Source organism: Oratosquilla oratoria, unplaced genomic scaffold (genome assembly GCF_046742065.1).
Source record: "Oratosquilla oratoria isolate Oo_2021 unplaced genomic scaffold, ASM4674206v1 SCAFFOLD57, whole genome shotgun sequence".
Classification (NCBI taxonomy): domain Eukaryota; kingdom Metazoa; phylum Arthropoda; class Malacostraca; order Stomatopoda; family Squillidae; genus Oratosquilla; species Oratosquilla oratoria.
Window position 1 is genome coordinate 1,060,613 of NW_027467721.1, and position 19,771 is coordinate 1,080,383.

A 19,771-nucleotide genomic window follows, 5' to 3' on the forward strand; every position below is an offset into this window, starting at 1 on the left:
TTTGCATGCACAGTTGGCCCCATTAGAAGGGCCCCTACCATCATACAAAGGTTAGTGGTTCACACATCACTTGCTCAACTTTGATTGCCAGTTGTGGCTTTCTTTTAGGGTGAGGTTTCCAATGACAATTACAATTATTTGTGGCTATCCTATCTGGTTCATTTATATCCACCAGCAAAAAATTATCATAGAAGAGGAAAAATAAAATAAAATAAATAATAATTAGTAATAATAACAAAAACAAAAAACCTTCATGAGTTATGAAAGCCAATTCTTAGAACACTAACTAGAGAAAAATTAATTAATCTTAGTAGATCAAAGCCCCTAACTTCTGCTATGTAATCTAAACAGAGTACATGACACCTAACTGTCATAACATATTTCAATCATGCAAAAAAACAAAGACCAAACAAAAAAGAAAAAGTGTCTGTACTTGTGATTGTGCAAGCAATTTGGATTTCCTACAAATTCCAACAGTCATGTCATCAAACACAATGCTAATCATCTGAAGAAGAACTTAAAGTTCTAATTACTTTAACATTTGTGATCCATATGGAAGTGATGCCTGGAAATCTTATTCACTTATGTTTCTCCAAGAGTTTTTGTTAATGCTATTCTGTTGTTGTGGTTACTGTTATGTTGTTGTTATTCATGTTCTGATGAAGATATTGTTGTTCCCTTCTCTGTCTTCCTTCGACTCAAGTTCACTTCATCTACCTCCAGCTTCCATAATCTTTTGCTATTCTTTCTTCATTCAGTCTTTCCATATTCCATTCAGTATTCTTTGATCAACCCTATCAGCCAGTTCTCTTTTCATCCCTGCCATCTACCTTACCTCATTTCTCACTTTTTCCACCCTTGTAACTCCCACCTTACTACTGAAACACTTCATCTCAAACACATACAAGTCAGGCACTGAAGCGTAAGGAAGTGCTGTGTCGCGAGTGCATCTGCCTAGCGGTTTCGTAACCAGCAATCGAAGAAAACCTATTTGTTATTGTGCAGGATGGCTATTCGTGACCGGTGAAAACTTTTCTCTCCATTTCTAGTTTTTTGGTATAGTTTCTGACAAAAAATGGAAAAGGATAGTGAAGAAAAAACAAAGGAGGAATCAATAGAGAGAGGACTGGAAGTGACTATTGTTGAGAGCCCCAGAGTGCCACTGCGTATTGGATACTCCAAGGAAAAACCCAAGGTGGGAAAACAATGTTTTTTCAGGTTTTCATAGGAATTCAAGTGAAATAGGAAGAAGTTTTGATATAGATAAAGTAGGTATTGTAATGCACTAAGAAATTGCGAAATAAGCGAACTAATGGAAGAAATCATAGACTTGAAATTCAAATACCGAGCTGTTCACAATGAACTGATTACACTATGAAAAAACAATGAGCAAACTATCAAAGAATTGAGTGACATAAGTGTAATAGAAAGTCAAGCGAGAAAACAAAAGACTGAAAAATGAGGATAAAAATAAAAATGACGAACTAAAAAAGGAGGTAAATTAAGAGTAGCAAGTAGTGACTGGTAAAGTAGCAGAATCAATTAAAGACACAGACCTCATTGAAATAAAGAATCAATGGAAGAAAGAACAGGAAAATCAAGAAATATCATTTAGAAAAATATTAAAAGAGCAGATGGACGAAAATACAAAAGAAACCGTTATAAAAGTAATTAAAGAGAAGAAAAATTTGGTGAGAGACACAGTTGACATAGGCAAGTGCATTGTGGTCCATGGTATAAAGGAAAAGCATGATATGTATAGATACCTAAAAGAAAACGAGGAGAAGGTACTAGTCAAAGAAATTCTGAAAGTACAGGATGAAGATCAAAATCTCGTTAAAAAAATCAATGAGATTCACAGGATAGGCAAATACTCAAAAGAAAAACACCACAGACCTCTAAAAATAAAACTAAGAACACAAATGATGGCAGAGGAAGTATTATCAAAAGCGGTCAAACTGGCAAATAGCGAGAAATTCAAAAATATAAGAATACAAAAGGAAATGAATGATGAGGAAAAAGACAAAGACAAAGCGCTCAGAATTGAAGCAAGTGATAAGAACGAAAAGAGAACAGACAGAAAAAAAACGAGGTTTTTTTTTGGAGAGTGCTGGATTTGAGACTGAAAAAATGGTATATCAAACATATGGAAACCTAAACTAAAAAAGAAAAGAAAATGTGAAAATAAAAGTGGCATACACAAACATTGATGGTATGATCTCTCGAATCAACAAACTAAATGACTATCTAGAAACAGAAAAACCTGACATCATGGGCATAGTAGAGACAAAACTGAAAGGACTGCTATTAACAAGCATAGTGGGACATGGTACCACTGGGCAAAAAACAGAACTGAAAAGCAAGGAGGTGTCATGATATTGACCAAAAAAGGTTTAAATGTGATAAAGATAATCGAAAGTCAGGGAAATACAGAAGTAATTATGATTAAAACTGCCAACAAAAATATGAAAACCAGAAAATTTGTACAGGAGTCCCTCAAATAACGCAGGGGTTAGGTTCCTGAAATTACCGCATATGACCAAATCTGCGTATGCTGACTTTCCATATTAAATACCGAGAACCGTATGTATGTGTACATGTGTGTGTATTTACCTAGTTGTATTTTACGGGAAGGGGAGCTATGCTCGTGGGGTCCCGTCTTCATATCTCATTTTATCTAAACTATTTTTAAATTCATGTATTGTTTTTGCACACACCACTTTCTCATCTAACTTGTTCCAACTGTCTATTACTCTGTGAGGAAAGCTGTTCTTTTTCAAATCTCTTCTATAGCTGTCTTTTTTTATTTTCTTTCCGTGTCCTCTAGTATTTCTGTCATCCCATTTTATCAGATTCTCTCTATCAGTAACTTCTATGCCTTTCATGATTCTGTAAATAGCTATCAAATCTCCTCTCTCTCTTCTTTGCTCTAGTGTCTGTAGTTCAAGTTTTTCTAGTCTCTCTTCATATGATAGTTTTGAGAGTGTTGGTGCCAATTTTGTAATTGCTCTTTGTATTCTTTCAAGTTTTTTTATACATTTTTTTGTACTTGGTGACCATATCGTTGCTGCATATTCCAATCTTGGTCTTATCAGGGTGATTAGGATTTTCTTCACCATTTCTTCATCCAGGTATGTAAATGCAACTTTGATTGTTCTTATTAAATTATAAGTTTCTCCAAAAATCTTATTTACATGTTTCTCAGGTGACATATTATTCATAACAATGACTCCCAGGTACTTCTCATTTTCTACTTTTTTTATTTCTTCTTCTCCCAATTTATATGCTCGTTATTCTGTTTTTGCTTTTTCCAAATTCCATTATACTACACTTTTTTGTATTGAACTCCATCTCCCACTTCCTACTCCATTCCTGTACTTTATTTAGATCTCTCTGTAGTGATTCACAATCTTCTTCAGTTTTCACTCTTTTCAGTAGTTTTGCATCATCTGCAAAGAAGCTCATATAGCTTTCAATTCCTTCATCCATATCATTAATATATATAGCAAACATTATTGGGGCCAGAACTGTTCCCTGCGGAACACCGCTTATTACTTCATCCCATTTTGAGTGCTGGTTTCTTATCACTACTCTCATTTTTCTTTCTTGCAAAAAGTCTTCCATCCAATTTAGTAGTTTGCCCTGTATTCCTCCTTCAGTTTCTAATTTCTTAAGCAACTTCTTATGTGGTACTTTGTCAAAAGCTTTCTTTAGGTCTAAAAATGCACAGTCCGCCCATCCATCTCTTTCTTGTATTATATCTATTAGCCTTGAATAGAAACATATTAAATTGGTGACGCATGATCGTCCTTGTCTGAATCCAAATTGCCTTGGATTTAACACTTTTTTCTAAATATTTTACCCATCTACTTTTGATAATTCTTTCACAAATTTTTGCTATTGTACTTGTTAGAGAGACTGGTCTATAGTTGGTAGGGTCTTCTTTATTTCCTCCTTTATATATAGGTACTATATTTGCTTTTTTCCAATCTTCTGGAACTTTTCCTTCTTTCAAGGAACTATTTAGTATGCTATGTATTTTGTCTGCCAGTTCATTCCTGCATTCTTTCAGTATCCAGTTTGCTATTTCATCTGGTCCATGTGATTTTCTGACATCAAGATTACTCAAGTGTGTTAATATTTCATTCTTTGTTACTTCTATTTCTTCCATAGGGGGGACTTTCTCTTTCCATTCATTCTCTTCAGGTTGTATGTTCTAACTTGTAAACACTGATTTAAAATGTTTGTTCATAATTTCCGCCATTTCCATTTCCTCAGTGTATTCAACTCCCTCTTGTCTTAATTTCTCCAAGTCTTGTTTGTTTTTCAGTTTATTGTTTACAAATCTGTAGAATAGTTTTGGTTGATCTTTACACTTTTCAATATCTTTTTCATATTTTCTCTTTTCCTCTCTGCACGTTTGTACATATTCATTTCTATAACAGGTATATATTTTCCATTTTTCAGGTCTTCTGTTTTTTTTCCATCTGGTCCAGGCTTTGTCTCTTTTGTCTTTTAACTCCCTACAGCTTTTGTTGTACCAGCATTTTACATATTCTTTTTCTTGTTTTTGTCTTGGGACATACTTTTCCACTCCTTTTTTGTAAATTTTTGTCAAAATATTCCATTTCTCTTCTACTGTTGTTTCTTCTTTGTATATTTCTTCCCAGTTTTCCTTTTGAAAGAATTCTCTTATTTTATCAAAGTTTGTTTTTTCATACATCATTCTTCCTTTTCTATATTGTTCATTTCTTTTCATATATTTTTCTTCATTAAGTTCCAGTTCAATCAATATGTGGTCACTTTTACTTATTGGTGTTTTATATTCAATTTTGTCCACTATTCTAGGTTCGGATGTAATTATTAGGTCTAGTCTCGATGGCTCTTCTTCATTTCTATACCTAGTGTTCTCCTGTATCCATTGTGTCATTGTATGGTCAGTAACCATCTCAAGTAGATCGTTTCCCCATGAGCCGTCTCCACCCTTTACTGTCATTTCTTCCCAGCAGATTTCTTTGCAATTAAAGTCGCCCATCATAACTATTTTTCCTCCCTCTTCAATTATCTTGTTTAATGTTATCTTTGTGTCTTCTAACATACTTTTATGTTCACTCTCTTCCCATGAGGCTGTTTTCGGGGGCACATAATTTATCACAAACTTTCTGCTCTTCTTATCTCTATCTTCTACTTCCATCATTATCATCTCTACTGTATTCTTTCCATATGTGACACACTTCACGTTTATATCCTTCTTAGTCAGGAACATAACTCCACCCCCTTCCTTTTTCACTCTGTTTCTAATCCAATAATTATATGCATCATGTCCTACACTGTTGGGTGGTAGTGGACCTTTTAATTTTGTTTCTACAATTCCCATTATGTCTGGTTCTTTTTCTTTCAAATAATCATTCAGCTCATTCAATCCTGTTATTAATCCATCTATATTTGTGTAAGACACTCTTAGTTTTCTGCCACTTCCATTGTGTTCTCCGTTTCCCTTTTGTTTTTCTCTTGTATGTCGAACTTAGTTTCATATTCACTACTCTCCAATAGAACCTCTCTTTTTCTGACTCCGTTCTTATCTCGTTTTTTTCCTTAGCTTCAAGTCTTTTCTGTTTTTCTTCCTCTCTTTCCTCTTTATTCATTTCCCTTTTTATCCATACCTTTTTATATTGTTCACTTGTTACTAGTTTCCCTGTTTTGGATAAGATATTCTCAGCCGTAGTTTGTGACCTGAATTTAATCTTAATTGGTCTGGTTTTGTCTGTACTATATTTCCCGAGCCTGAATTTCTCTTCGATTTGTTTCATTATTTCTGGTTCATCTTCCTGAACTAATTCTAGTAAATTTCTTACTTTATAATTTTCCTCTTTGATTCTTGTGGTTCAATCTGGGTTATGTTTCTCTTCCATTCCTCATATAATTATACATTTCTTTCTGTCTGCTAAGTCTCTTACTATATTCTCCTTCTGTCTCATCACTTTAATAACTGAGTTTTCAGTTTGTTCATTCATTTGCTGTCTGATTATGTCAGTGAATGCAACTTTGCTATTTTCTTGGATTTTTTTTCCAACCCTCCTTGTTCTCCTTATTATTCTCCTTTAAGACTTTATTCTCATCTTTTACTTCTTTTAACTGTTTTTTTAATTCAATTTCCTTAGTTAAGTTTTTGTTCGTCTTCTCTAGTTCTTCCAATTTTTCAACTCTCCGTATAATGTTGTTAACATGACCGAACCTACACTCCAAGTCCTCGATCATCTTATCGACCTTCTCTCCTAGTCTTGTCAGTCGGGGTGTGGGGGGGGGGGGTGTGTTGTTGTTGTGTCCCCCCCACCCTCTTTAAATCCCTGGAAAATATTCTCATCACTTTCTACTGTACTGCTCTTATCTATACTTCTAATCTTTACATTTTTATTAGACATTTCATCGTCACTCAGCTCGTCGGGGGGCCGTTTGTTTACCTTTCGCCTGTCTGCCTGGGCCAAGTCCTCTCCTTCCTCATTTCCTTCCATTTCCCTCAGCAATCCCTCCCCTTCTCCTCTTTCCCTACTTTCCTACTACCCCACGAGCAATTTCCCCCCCACCCTGTAAATACAATAGGCACTTCTCTTTGCGTTGGGATCCACGAAACTTCAATTTTCTTCAGAACGTCTTCTAAGCCGTCCGTTCGTTGAAGTGTGTGTGTGTGTATGCGTGTATGTGGTGTATGTATGTGGCGTGTGGCGTATGTATGTGTTTGTGCGTATATACATGTATGTGGCGTATATGCATATGTGTATGTGGTGTATATACATATGTGTATGTGGCGTATACACGTGTGTGAGTGTGTATGTGGCATATGTATATGTGTGTGTATGTGGCGTATGTATGTGTGTGTGGCGTATGTATGTGTGTGTGGTGTATGTTTGTGTGTGTGCGCGTGCGTGCGTGCGTGTATGTGTCTGTGTTCACATGTACAAGTAAGCATGTACGTGCATGTGTCTGTGTTCGTATGTGTGTGTACACGCACGTGCATTCACAACATACACTGGTTGTCTAACACGTGTCTACGTGTGCGTGTCTACACGTGTGTAAGCATTATGTCTGTTTTTGATCTCCCAAACCACCACCGCCAGTAACAACAAGAACCTCATAAGAGAAATTAAGACATGACAAGCGCAGTCATTATCAGACTTATTAGTTGTGTTCCAAACGAAAGAAACATTACACTTCAACAGGTTAGGGCGGTAAAATTTCATGACAGCACGGCGCAGGTGGTGGAAGCGACAAGCTAAATCTTGTTGGCTACCCCCCCTACCACCCCTCTCCTTCCCTCCTGCATCAGTACCCGTAGGTTGACACTTATCCGCAGGCAGCCACCCACGGCTATCCCCTCGCCCCACACCCTTGTTTGAGCAGTTCCCAGTGTACATAATGACCGCGTTATATGAGGATCGACTGTATATGGTAAAATAGAAAGCAGTCACCACAAATGTTTGTGATGTTGCCGCGTGTGTGCGTATGCATGCCCGACTCGGCACGAATTTTAAAACGGTTCTCTACATTTGAGATGGTTTTGAAATAAAATCTGCGTATGATTGAATCCATGTTATTCGAATCTGCGTTATTTGAGGGACTCCTGTAGTAGTGTATGTACCACCAAAAACCCATGCATGGCCAGATAGTGAACATTCCAAATTATTGGAAGAAACAACAAAGGTGCTAAACGAGTTACTGAAAGAGGGTGGAAACAGTAATCATGGGCGATTTTAATGCAAAAAACATAATTTGGGAAGAAATGACAGTTAAAGGGGGAGATGAACTCTGGAGCAACATGCTACTAGATATGACCATCGAATACACTAACACATGGGTTAAGGAGAATACTAGATACAGAAACAATGAGGAACCATCGAAACTAGACCTAACATTAACCTCTAAACCAGATATTGTGAACAGAATGGAGTATAAAACACCAATTGGGAAAAACGACCATATACTAATAGAGTTTGAATTAAAAGAACAGAACAACATAGAAATGATAGACATAGAGAAGGAAGATTTATGTACAACAAAACAAACTTTGTAAAACTAAAGAATTTTTTTTCCAAAATGCAAATTGGGATAGGTTCTCTAAAGAGGAAACAAATATGGATGACAAATGGAATATGTTTAACCCCTTCCATACAGTGACGCCTACGTGGGCGTCATGAGGAGCAAGTGGGTACGCGAGGCTGCCATATCGGCGTCTTTCTCACCTTTCTCACCCTACGCCTGGTAGGAATAATCCTGTCAGCGGCAGCCCTTCACTAGACTTCTCCATGCGTCTCTATCCTCATAGGTCTCTTTTTCTTTCACTTCTGGTAAGTTTGTGTCTCTTCTTTCTAATGCTTCTTCAACACCTTTAATCCATCTGGTCCTGGGGGTACCCATTCCAGCATTTGTCTTGGGTACCTCCAATCTTCCATTCTCATAACGTGTCCAAACCACCTCATCTTCCACTCTTCTATTAAATCCAACACTGACATCATTCCTATTTCCTGTCTTATCTGCTCATTCCTTAATCTATCGCATCTTGTCACTCCTCTTATTATCCTAAGGGCTCTCATTTCGGCTGCTTGAATGCGACATTTTAATTTTGTGTTTAGGGACCAAGCTTCACTGCCATATGTTAACACCGAACACTGGTCTTAACACTGAGACATAAAGTGTCTTCTTGCATTGAAGTGGAATGCTTTTTTTCTTTTAATAGTGGGTACAAAATAATTCTTTTATTTTATGTTCAGCTATGCTTCTTAATCGTTTTTCCAAAAAAAATTCATAGATCTTTCCTGTGTGTGATAGTAGAGAGATGCCTCTATAGTTTCCACAATCTGTTTTGTCACCTTTTTTGTGTATTGGACATATCACCGCTTTTGTCCAATCATCTGGGACTTGTTTATTTCTCCATGCTATATTTATCGCTTCCAACATCCACTCTAGTCCGCTGTTTCCCATTTTCCTTATAATTTCTGTTGAAATTTCATCCTCTCCTGGTGCTTTCCCATTTTTCATCCTTTCCACGGCTACTCTCAATTCTGCTTTTATTTTCCATTAATTTCTTCCTGTGTCTTCCACTTCGCTTTCCACTTCTCTTTCCCTTATATATTCTGGGTTGTACTCTCTTTCATCTTCATCTTGTCCTGTGAAGTTCAACAGATCCTCAAAATATTCTGTCCATCTTTGACTAATTTCTTGTGAATTTCTTATAGAATGGGTTGGTATCGTATTTCCTTTCCTATACGACTTTGCAAGACTAAATATTAATTTCCTTGTCCCATTCATATCTCTTTCAAGATCTTCTCCAATCTTTAACCAACTGTTTTCCTTTGCTTTTCTTTTTATAGTCTCTGCTTCATTTCTCCTGAAGACATATTCTTGCCTATCCTGAGGCCTTCTTGTCTTCATCCAAATTCTAAAGGCTTTATTTTTCCGCCTTACCGCCTCTTTTACTTCTTCATTCCACCAAGGGGTATTCTTTTTCTTTCTTCTTCCTGTTGTTTTCGTTTGTAAAACATCTTCACATGCTTTCTTTATGCCATCTCTAAACTTATTCTATTCAACTTTTACATCCCATGTATCAGGATCTACCGTATTTTCCGGCTTAACCACTTCAGTACGGGACTTAAATCTCGCGGGCAGCAGCCAATGCCAGCCGTATGACGTGTCGTAATAATACTCGCATCATAAAATATAGTCACCGCTTATATCGATCGTTCTCTCTTTCACCCGCGAATTTTGAAAACCACAGAGAATGGGATTCAGGGCGCATTTGGGAGAATGTAAAAACACAGGGGCGACTACAATAAATATAATCAAGACTCCGATATGGCAGCGTTGCGAATCCACTTGCTCCTCATGACGCCTACGTGTGCGGCACCGTATGGAAGGGGTTAAAATGCGCATCGGGTTATAATGCGCACCCATGCACTTCGTTATCCCAGTACACAGATAGCGCGCACCGACGTATAACGCGCATGCCCGATCGCCATCTAGCAAGAGAATCGAGTCGGAACTACATGTACCGGTATTTACCTAGTTGTATTTACCTAGTTGTATTTTGCGGGAAGGGGAGCTATGCTCGTGTTGTCCCGCCTTTGTATCTTGCAGTGTCTAGTTTGTTTTTAAACTCATGAATGGTTTTTGCGCATACTATTTCATTGTCCAGTTTGTTCCAAGTGTCCAAAACTCTATGAGGAAAACTGTTTTTCTTCAGTTCTCTTCTATAGCTATGTTTTTTTATTTTCTTTCCATGTCCTCTTGTGTTTCTTTTGTCCCAGTTAAGTAAGTTCTCACTATCGAGTACCTCTGTGCCTTTCATGATTCTGTAGATGGTCAATAGGTCACCTCTCTCTCTTCTTTGCTCCAGTGTCGGTAACTCCAGTTTAGCCAATCTCTCTTCGTATGATAGGTTTGCAAGTGCAGGTGCCATTTTTGTAGCTGCTCTTTGGATTCTTTCTATTTTCTTTATATTCTTTTTGGTACTGGGGGACCACAATGTCACTGCATACTCTAATCTAGGCCTTATCAATGTAACCAATATTTTTTTCATCATGTCTTCGTCCAAGTATGTAAACGCCACTTTTATTGATCTTAGCAAGTTGTAAGTCTCCCCGACAATTTTGTTAATCTGTATATCATAGGACAAGTCGTTCGTGATAATTACTCCCAAATCTTTTTCGGATCCTACTTTCTTTACTTCTTTGGTTCCAATTGTATATTTTCCTGATATTCTGTTTTTGCTTTTTCCAAACTCCATTATGCTACACTTCTTCGTATTAAAGTCCACTTCCCATTTCTGACTCCAGTTCCATACCCTATTTAGGTCTTCTTGCAGTGCTTCACAGTCCTCATCAGTTTCTATTTTCCTTAGCAGTTTGGCGTCATCGGCAAAGAAGCTCATGTAGCAGTTCACGTCCTCATCCATGTCATTCATATAGATAGCAAACATTATTGGTGCCAGCACAGATCCTTGCGGTACTCCACTGATCACCTCTTTCCAGTCTGAATATTTTTCTCTGAGCACTACTCTCATCTTTCTACCAGTCAGAAAGTCCTCTATCCATTTTAGTAGGTTTCCCTGTATTCCTCCTATGTGTTCCAGTTTTTTTAGTAGTTTTCTGTGTGGTACTTTGTCAAAGGCTTTTTGCAAGTCTAGGAATGCACAATCAGCCCATCCATTTCTTTCTTGCACTATGTCTATTAGTCTTGAGTAAAAGCATATTAAGTTTGTGGAGCATGATCTTCCTTGTCTGAATCCGAATTGTCTTGGGTTTAATATGTCATTGTCTTCCAGATGTTTTACCCATCTATTCTTGATTATTTTCTCACAAATTTTGGCAATGGTGCTTGTTAGAGATACTGGCCTATAGTTGGTGGGTTCTTCTTTGTTTCCTCCTTTGTGTATTGGTACAATGTTAGCGTTTTTCCAGTCCTCGGGTATCTTTCCTTCTTTGAGTGAGCTGTTTATTAAGATGTGTATTTTGTCTGTTAGTTCTTCTTTGCACTCCTTTAGAATCCAATTTGCAATACCGTCCGGGCCATGTGATTTTCTGACATCCAGCCTTGATAAATGTTCTGATATTTCCTTTAGTGATGTTGTAAACTCATTCATGAGGGGAGATTTCTTGTTTTTGTCTATGTCACAATTCGGTATTTTCTCTCTGGTGAAAACAGATTTAAAGTGATTGTTCATGACTTCGGCCATCTCTAAATCTTCTGTGTATTCTATGTTTCCTTGGCATAGTTTCACCAATTCCTGTTTGTTTTTAAGTTTACCATTCACATACCGATAGAATAGTTTGGGTTGCTCTTTGCATTTGTCTATAATATCCTTCTCATGGTTCCTTTTCTCCTCTCTTCTCACATTAACATACTCATTTCTATAGTTAACATAAATTTGCCATTTGCTTTGTTTTTTGTCTTTTCTCCACTTTTTCCAAGCTTTGTCCCTTCTGTCTTTTGCCTCACTGCATCTTTTGTTGAACCAACATTTAATGTACTCTCTCTCTCGCTTTTGTCTTGGTACATGCCTGTTTACCCCTTCATTGTAGTTTTCCATCAATATATTCCATTTCTCTTCCACTGCTGTTTCTTCCCTGTAAAATATTTCCCAGTTTGCACTCCGGAAGAATGTCTTTAGGTATACGACTCATGTTGTGCGTTGGTCCCTTATTACTTTGTAGCTTAAATAGTTTGTAGGAAATATGATCTAAAAAAAGTTTATTGAAAGTAAAATATACAGAAAAATTTCGGGATTTTTACAGAAAAAGTAAATTTTATATCTTGAGGAAATAATTCGTCTTTACCATTTTCCATTTTTTAATACTGAAACAAACTACAGACTGTTTCGTTTTAGCTTTGAACCTGCAATGACAGTGGCGAAATAGGACAGTCTCTCATCAAGGTGACGTTTAGTTAATATAACTCCCGAAAGAGGGTATTGTAGTCAGGTGTTTGACATGAGTTTATGAACGGCCGCAACGGAATTTGTACCATACCTAAAGTGAAGCAACAAAGCCAACATAAAAATTCAAACTAGGATGCTGTGAACATGGGCAAATATCATGAATATTGATCATGTTTCATGGTGTTTAGGCCTATCTAAACATGAAAAATAAGATTCGATAGATACCTACCAATACCAAATATTTATATACGGTAGCCCATGCTGGCGTATTCTTTCATGTCACCATGGCTGTTCTTCTTCTCACGGAACGTCACGGAGAAGTGTGCCGTCCCGACTTTGTGACAGCCAACATCGTCACGTTGTTGTGAAAAAAAATTGCACACAGCCGCAGAATTTTTATCGTAGGCCGTAGATAATGCGCACCACCGGATAACATGCACCCCCCATTTTTAGGCCCTTCCAACGTAAAAAAGTCACGCACTATACGCCGGAAAATACGGTATGTAATTCTCTTCCACTTTTTGGGCAAGTTGTTATGCAACTTCTGGGTCTCTTAACTTTTCAGTTGCAAAACGTTTTCATATTGGTCCTTTGGCACTTTTAGGTTGTATGAAGTTTATTTTCCCTATTACCATTCTGTGATCGGAGTCACATGAAAGTGAAGGTATCGACTTGACATCGTTGAAGATAGTTTTATTGGTTATCATATCAATCATTGATCTATTGATATATTCTTGTCTCTCATAATTCCAACGATACCATGTCCGCTTGTGCTCATCTTTGTGCTTAAAATATGTGTTCATTATAGTGAGATTGTTCAAAACACAGAAATCAAGTAGTCTTTCCCCTTCTCTGTTTCTATCTCCAATCCCAAAAGCGCCCACAACATTGTTATATCCATCTCTGTCCACCCTGACGTGGCCATTTAAGTCACCCATGATAACGGTGTCTCCGTTTGTTAAGTCCATCTCATCTTGTAATGCCTGGTAGAACTCCTCTTTCTCCAGAGCTGTCCTTCCTTGTTGGGGTGTGTATACTTGTATTATTCTCAGAACTCCTTTGTCCATTTTCAAGGAGACACTTACAATGCATTCATTGATTTGATTTGTGCCTTTTATTCTATCTACGATGTTTGGTGATATGAGGATTGCCACACCATGTTTATTTACATTACCTCCAATATAAATTAATTGAAAATCATGATGGAGCACTCTTCTTCCAGATCCACTCCAACAGGTTTCACAAAGTCCAAGTATTGTTATTTTCCTTTCCTCCATTATCGGGGTCTTGATTATATTTATTGTAGTTGTACCTGCGTGACCCCCATACTCTGTAAACTGGCTTTATCATATTTTCTATGGTTATCAAAATTCATGGGTGAAAGAGAGAACGATCGATACAGCGATGACTTTATTTTTTATAATGCAAGTATTATGACGCAACATCATACGTCTGGCAGCTAATGCTGCCCGCGAGATTTTGGCCCAGCATGAAGTGGGTTAAAGAAAATTATAAAGAGGGAGTTAACAAATATGTACCAAAAAAGAAACAAAGAAATTTGTATAAAATGTTGGTTAAGCAAAAGATGTGGTGAGGCTAAAGCCAGGAGAGATAAAGCTTGGAAAAAATGGAAAAAAGACAGGAAAACATCTGAATGGCAAACATATAAAAAACTTAGAAACGAATATGTAAACATACGCAGGAAAGAAAGAGAATATGAAAGGGATACATCTGTGTGACCCCCATACTCTGTAAACTGGCTTCATCATATTTTCTATGGTTATCAAAATTCACGGGTGAAAGAGAGAACAATCGATACAGACGTGACTTTATTTTTTATAATGCGAGTATTATGACGCAACATCGTACGTCTGGCAACTTTTGGCCTGGCATGAAGTGGTTAAAGAAAGTCATAAAGAGGGAGTTAACAAATATGTACCAAAAAAGAAACAAAAAGAAATTTATATAAAATGTTGGTTAAGCAAAAGATGTAGTGAGGCTAAAGCCAGAAGAGATAAAGCTTAGAAAAAATGGAAAAAAGACAGGAAAACATCTGAATGGCAAACATATAAAAAACTTAGAAACGAATATGTAAACATACGCAGGAAAGAAAAAAAGAGAATATGAAAGGGATATCAGACTAATGTAAGGATCAACCAAAACTCTTTTACAGATACATAAACGACAAACTAAAGGATAAGCATGATATAGTAAAATTGCATGAAGGAGATAAAGAATACATAGACGACACAAAGATAGCAGAAGTATGATCAGACATTTCAGGTCTGTTTTACAATTGAGAGCTCACAACCCAAGGAGGACGAACAACTAGAAAGTTCACCCATGATGAAGGAAATATAAATAACACAGGGGGAAACAAGAGACCAAATAAAAAGCCTAGATGTCAGAAAGTCGCACAGACCAGATGAAATTGCAAATTGGATATTGAAAGGGTGTATAGATGAACTGACAGATAAACTACACAAGATAATACACTTCTCATTAAAAGAGGGAAAGGTACTGCAAGATTGGAAAGATGCAAACATAGTACCAATACACAAAGGAGGAAACAGGGAAGATCCTACAAACTTTAGACCCGTGTCCCTCACAAGCACAGTAGCAAAAATATGTGAAAAGATTATCAGGAACAGATGGATTTTCAGAAAGCTTTTGACAAGGTACCACACAAAAAATTAACAAGTAAAATTGAAAAAATAAGAGGAATTCAAGGTAAACTATTGGAATGGGTGAAGGATTTCTTAAATGGGAGAAAAATTAGAGTGGTGCTTATGAGACAAAAGTTCGAAATGGGAAGATATAAAAAGTGGCACCCCACAAGGCTCTGTTTTGGCTCCTTTAATGTTTGCCATATACATAAATGATATGGACAAAGGAGTAAATTGTTACATAAATATTTTTGCCAACAATGCAAAATTACTCAAGAGTGAAAACAGAAGAAGATTGCAGATCGCTATAAGATGACCTGGATAAAGTATGGGAATGAAGCCAGAAATATGAGATGAACTTAAACATCAAGAAATGTAGCATAATGGAATTTGGAAGAGGCAAAAATACAGTTTCGGGAAAATATATGATTGGAAACAAAGAAGTATTTACATTATTTGGAGAGACTTACAACTTATTAAGATCAATGAAAGTGGTCTTCGACTACATGGATGAAGAGATGGTTAAGAAAATAATTACTACATTGATAAGACCAAAACTAGAATATGCTATATCAATGCGGGCACCAAGCACAAAAGAAAAACAAAGAAATGAGAAAGAATCCAAAGAGCAGCGATAAAGATGGCACCCACACTATCAAATCTGACATATGAACAAAGATTGGAGAAATTACAGCTGTCAACATTGTAGCAGAGAAGGGAAAGAGGCAACTTGTTGATTATCTTCAGAATTATGAAAGGGATGGAAGTTCTCGATAGAGATGACCTATTGAAATGGGACAAGAGAGAAAAAGAGGACACGATAAGAGGCTAAAGAGGGACAGTTACAGAAGAGACCTGAAAAAGAAGTTTCCTGCACGGAGTGATCAATGTCTGGAACAAACTAAACAGTGAAACAATGAATGCCAGAACTATACACGAGTTCAAGAATAAACTGGATGTGGAGAGATACAAAAACGGGTCACAACGAGCATAGCTCCCATCCCATAAAATACAACTAGGTAAATACATTTAAATTTCTCCTTTCTGCCTCCCTTAATCCCAAGTCTCTGCCACATACACTGTAACAGGCATGTGCAATCACCCTTTTATACAGTATGTATTTCCTGACACTTTTCATTCCCCAATTACATTTACTTTATTCCCTCACTGTGCAATTTACCTCCACCCAAACTTCTCCATTCCTTGCTACACAAGACCCTAAATATTAAAAAATCTCTTACTTCCTGTAGCCTCCCTTCTTCAAGACTTTCCTCAAACTCACTGTCACCCTCTCCCATTGTACATTTCATCACATTGCATGTCCAAATTTACTTTCAATTCTCTCTTTTCACAAAACCTCCCACACTCTGCCTTAGACCTCCTCTGACTCAGCCAGTGTCATCAGCAAACAATGAGCTCATATCCCATTTCCCTCCACTCTATTTCCAAACCTCCACCCATGTACATAATAAATTACGGAGACACCACAGTTTTGGTAAAATCCCATCTTCATCTCAAACAATCCAACCTAGGTGCCTTACCAGCTTTCATAATTTTTAATGCTCTTTACAGCTCATTTTCTCCTATAGCCCTGTCATTTTCTTCTCCCATCTCACTCATTTTCCTGCAACCTCCCACTTCCACAAGCAATCCCCCCTAACCTCCTTCACTCAATAATCATCTGAAATACTCTATCATCCCCATACCACCTTTACTTGTGTTAAAATTTGTCCATCTGTACCTTTTACCTTATCTTCTCTATTTGACTTGTTCATCCCCCATTCTCTTCACTTTTCTAAAATATCTTCCAATAGAACAAGATAATGACAACAAAACAACTCTACACATGAACCCATCTACACCATGTCCAAGAGGTGTCATCCCCAAAAGAACTTGTTTGATAGATACTCCAAGGAAAAACCAAAGGTGGGAAAATAACAGTTTTTCAGGGTTTCAAAGAGACCCAGGTGAAATAGGTAAAAGCTTAGATATAGAGAAATTAGATATAGTAATGCATTAAGAAATTGCGAAGTAAATGACTTAATGGAAGAAATCAGATTTAAAATTGGATTACTGAGCTGTACTTTGGGAATTGATTACTTTGCGTAAGAGTAATGAGCAAATGATTAAAGAATTAAGTGACCTAAAGAGTGAAATTGAAATCCTAAAGAGAAAACGAAAGAATGAAGAATGAGGACAAAAATAAAAATTAATAACTGAGAAAGCTCAAAGGGCAATTACAAGTAGTGACTGGAAAGGTGAAAGAGTCGAAGAAACAGACCTCATTGAAATAAACAATGGAAACAAGAACAGGAAAATAAAAATAAAATTATTTTAGAGAAATAGTACAAAAGCAGATGGAGGAAAATACAAAAGAAACAGTTATGCAAGTAATTAAAGAAAAGGAAAATTGGGTGAGAGATACAGTTGACAAAGGTAAGTGCATTGTGGTCCATGGTATCCAGGAAAAATATATGTATATATACCAGAGAGAAGGAAATAGCTAAGGAAATTTTGAAAGAAATACAGGATGAAGGGCAACATTTTGATAAAGAAATCAACAAAATCCACAGGACAGGCAAATATTCAAAAGCAAAACAACATAGACCTCTGAAAATAAAACTAAGAACTCAAATGATACCCAAGGAGGTATTATCGAAAGTGGAATTGGCAAACAGTGAGAAATTCAAACATATATGGATACAAAAGGAAATGAATGATGAGGAAAAACAAAAAGACAAAGCTCTCAAAATTGAAGCCAATGATAGAAATGAGAAAAGAACAGACGGAAAAAAAAAAAATTGAGTGCTGGACTTCAGACTGAAAAAATGGTACATAAAAAACAAATGGAAACAAACCAAAAAAGAAAAGAAAATATAAACTAAAAGTGGCATACACAAATATTGGAATCAATGAACTAAATGACTATCTAGAAATAGAAAAACTTGACATTATGAGAATTGTAGAGACAAACTGAAAGGAAATATATCAACAAGCATAGTGGGACAAGGTCTATACAACCACTGGGTGAAAAATAGAACAGACATGCAGGGAGGAGGTGTCATGATATTCACCAAAATGGGTCTAAATGTGACAAACATTAATGAAGGCCAAGGCAATGTAGAATTATGACCAAAATTGTAAACAAAAAGATGAAAAGCAGAAAATTTGTAGCAGTGTACCACCAAAAACACCGGATTGGTTGGATAGCAAACATTCTAAGTTACTGGAGGACACAATGAATGTGCTAAACAAGTTACTGAAAGAGGGTGGAAACATGGTAATCATGGGCGATTTTAATGCAATGGATATAATCTGGGAAGAAATGATAGTAAAAGGGGCAGAAAAACTTTGGAGCAACATTACTGGAAATAACCATTGAATACACCCTAACACAATGGGTTAAAGAAAATACAAGATATAGAAACAATGTGGAACTGTCATAACTTGACTTAATATTAATTTCTGAATCAGATATTGTGAACAAAATGGAGTATAAAACACCAATTGGAAAGAGTGACCATATACTAATTGGGTTTGAATTAAAAGAACAGAACAATGTAGATAGGATTTTGTAAAACTAAGAAAAAAATTCCAAAACACAAACTGGGATAAATTATCTAAAGAGGAAACAAAGTTGGAAGACAAATGGAACATATTCAAAGAAAAGTATAAGGAAGGAATTGACAAATATGTACCAAAAAATAAACAAAAAGATTGATATAAAGTGTTGGTATAACAAAAGGTGTAGCAAGGCTAGAGACGGAAGAGACAAACACAGGAAAAAATGTAAAAAAAAAAAAAAAAAAGCACCCAAATGGCAAGCATATAAAACTTAGAAATGAATGTGAATATACACAGGAAAGAAAAAAAAATTATGAAAAAGAAATTATAGACAAATGTGAGGATCAATCTAAACTCTTTTAAAGATATATAAATGAAAAAAGAGGGACGGGGGATGGGATTAGGAGTCCTACTACCTGTACCCCCAAAAGGGGACATTCCTAAAAAAGAAAGTAAAGGCATAAGAGGGTCTGGAAGCTTTCCAACCAGTACTCTAAGGTTTGGGTCTTTTAACCCCTTCCATACGGTGCCGCACACGTAGGCGTCATGGACTTAGATCTCAGTGGCTGCAGCCAATGCCAGCCGTACGACGTGTCGTAATAATACTCGCATCTTAAAATATAGTCACCGCTTATATCGATCGTTCTCTCTTTCACCCGCGAATTTTGAATACCACAGAGAATGGGATTCAGGGCACATTTGAGAGAATGTAAAAACACAGGGGCGACTACAATAAATATAATCAAGACGCCGATATGGCAGCCTCGCGAATACACTCGCTCCCCATGACGCCTACGTGAGCGGCACCGTATGGAAGGGGTTAATGTGCTTGGATGTGGTACAGATGAGAGTAAAAGGGAAGAGATAGGAAGTATGTTTGTGAGAAGAAAGATGGATGTACTGGCCTTGAGTGAAACTAAAATGAAAGGAAAGGGCAACTGTGAGTTTGGGAGTGTAGCTGGGAGGTACTCAGGAGTGAAGAGGGGACGAGGGAGAGAAGGGGTGGCTATACTAGTAAGTGAAGAGATAAGTAAGAGGGTAGTGGAGTGGAAGGAGGTGTCATTAAGGTTGATATGGATGAAGGTGAAGCTGGGAAAGGAGATGTGGGTTTTTG

The 19,771-nt window shown here is 36.9% G+C and overlaps 1 protein-coding gene across 1 annotated transcript in view; it reads right to left on the reverse strand.

Annotated features, from left to right (window-relative positions):
* The window catches only part of LOC143023750 (inosine-5'-monophosphate dehydrogenase 1-like), a 155,049-nt gene that overhangs the window by 84,690 nt on the left and 50,588 nt on the right, over window positions 1-19,771 (reverse strand). The gene's annotated exons all lie outside the window — the stretch shown is intronic.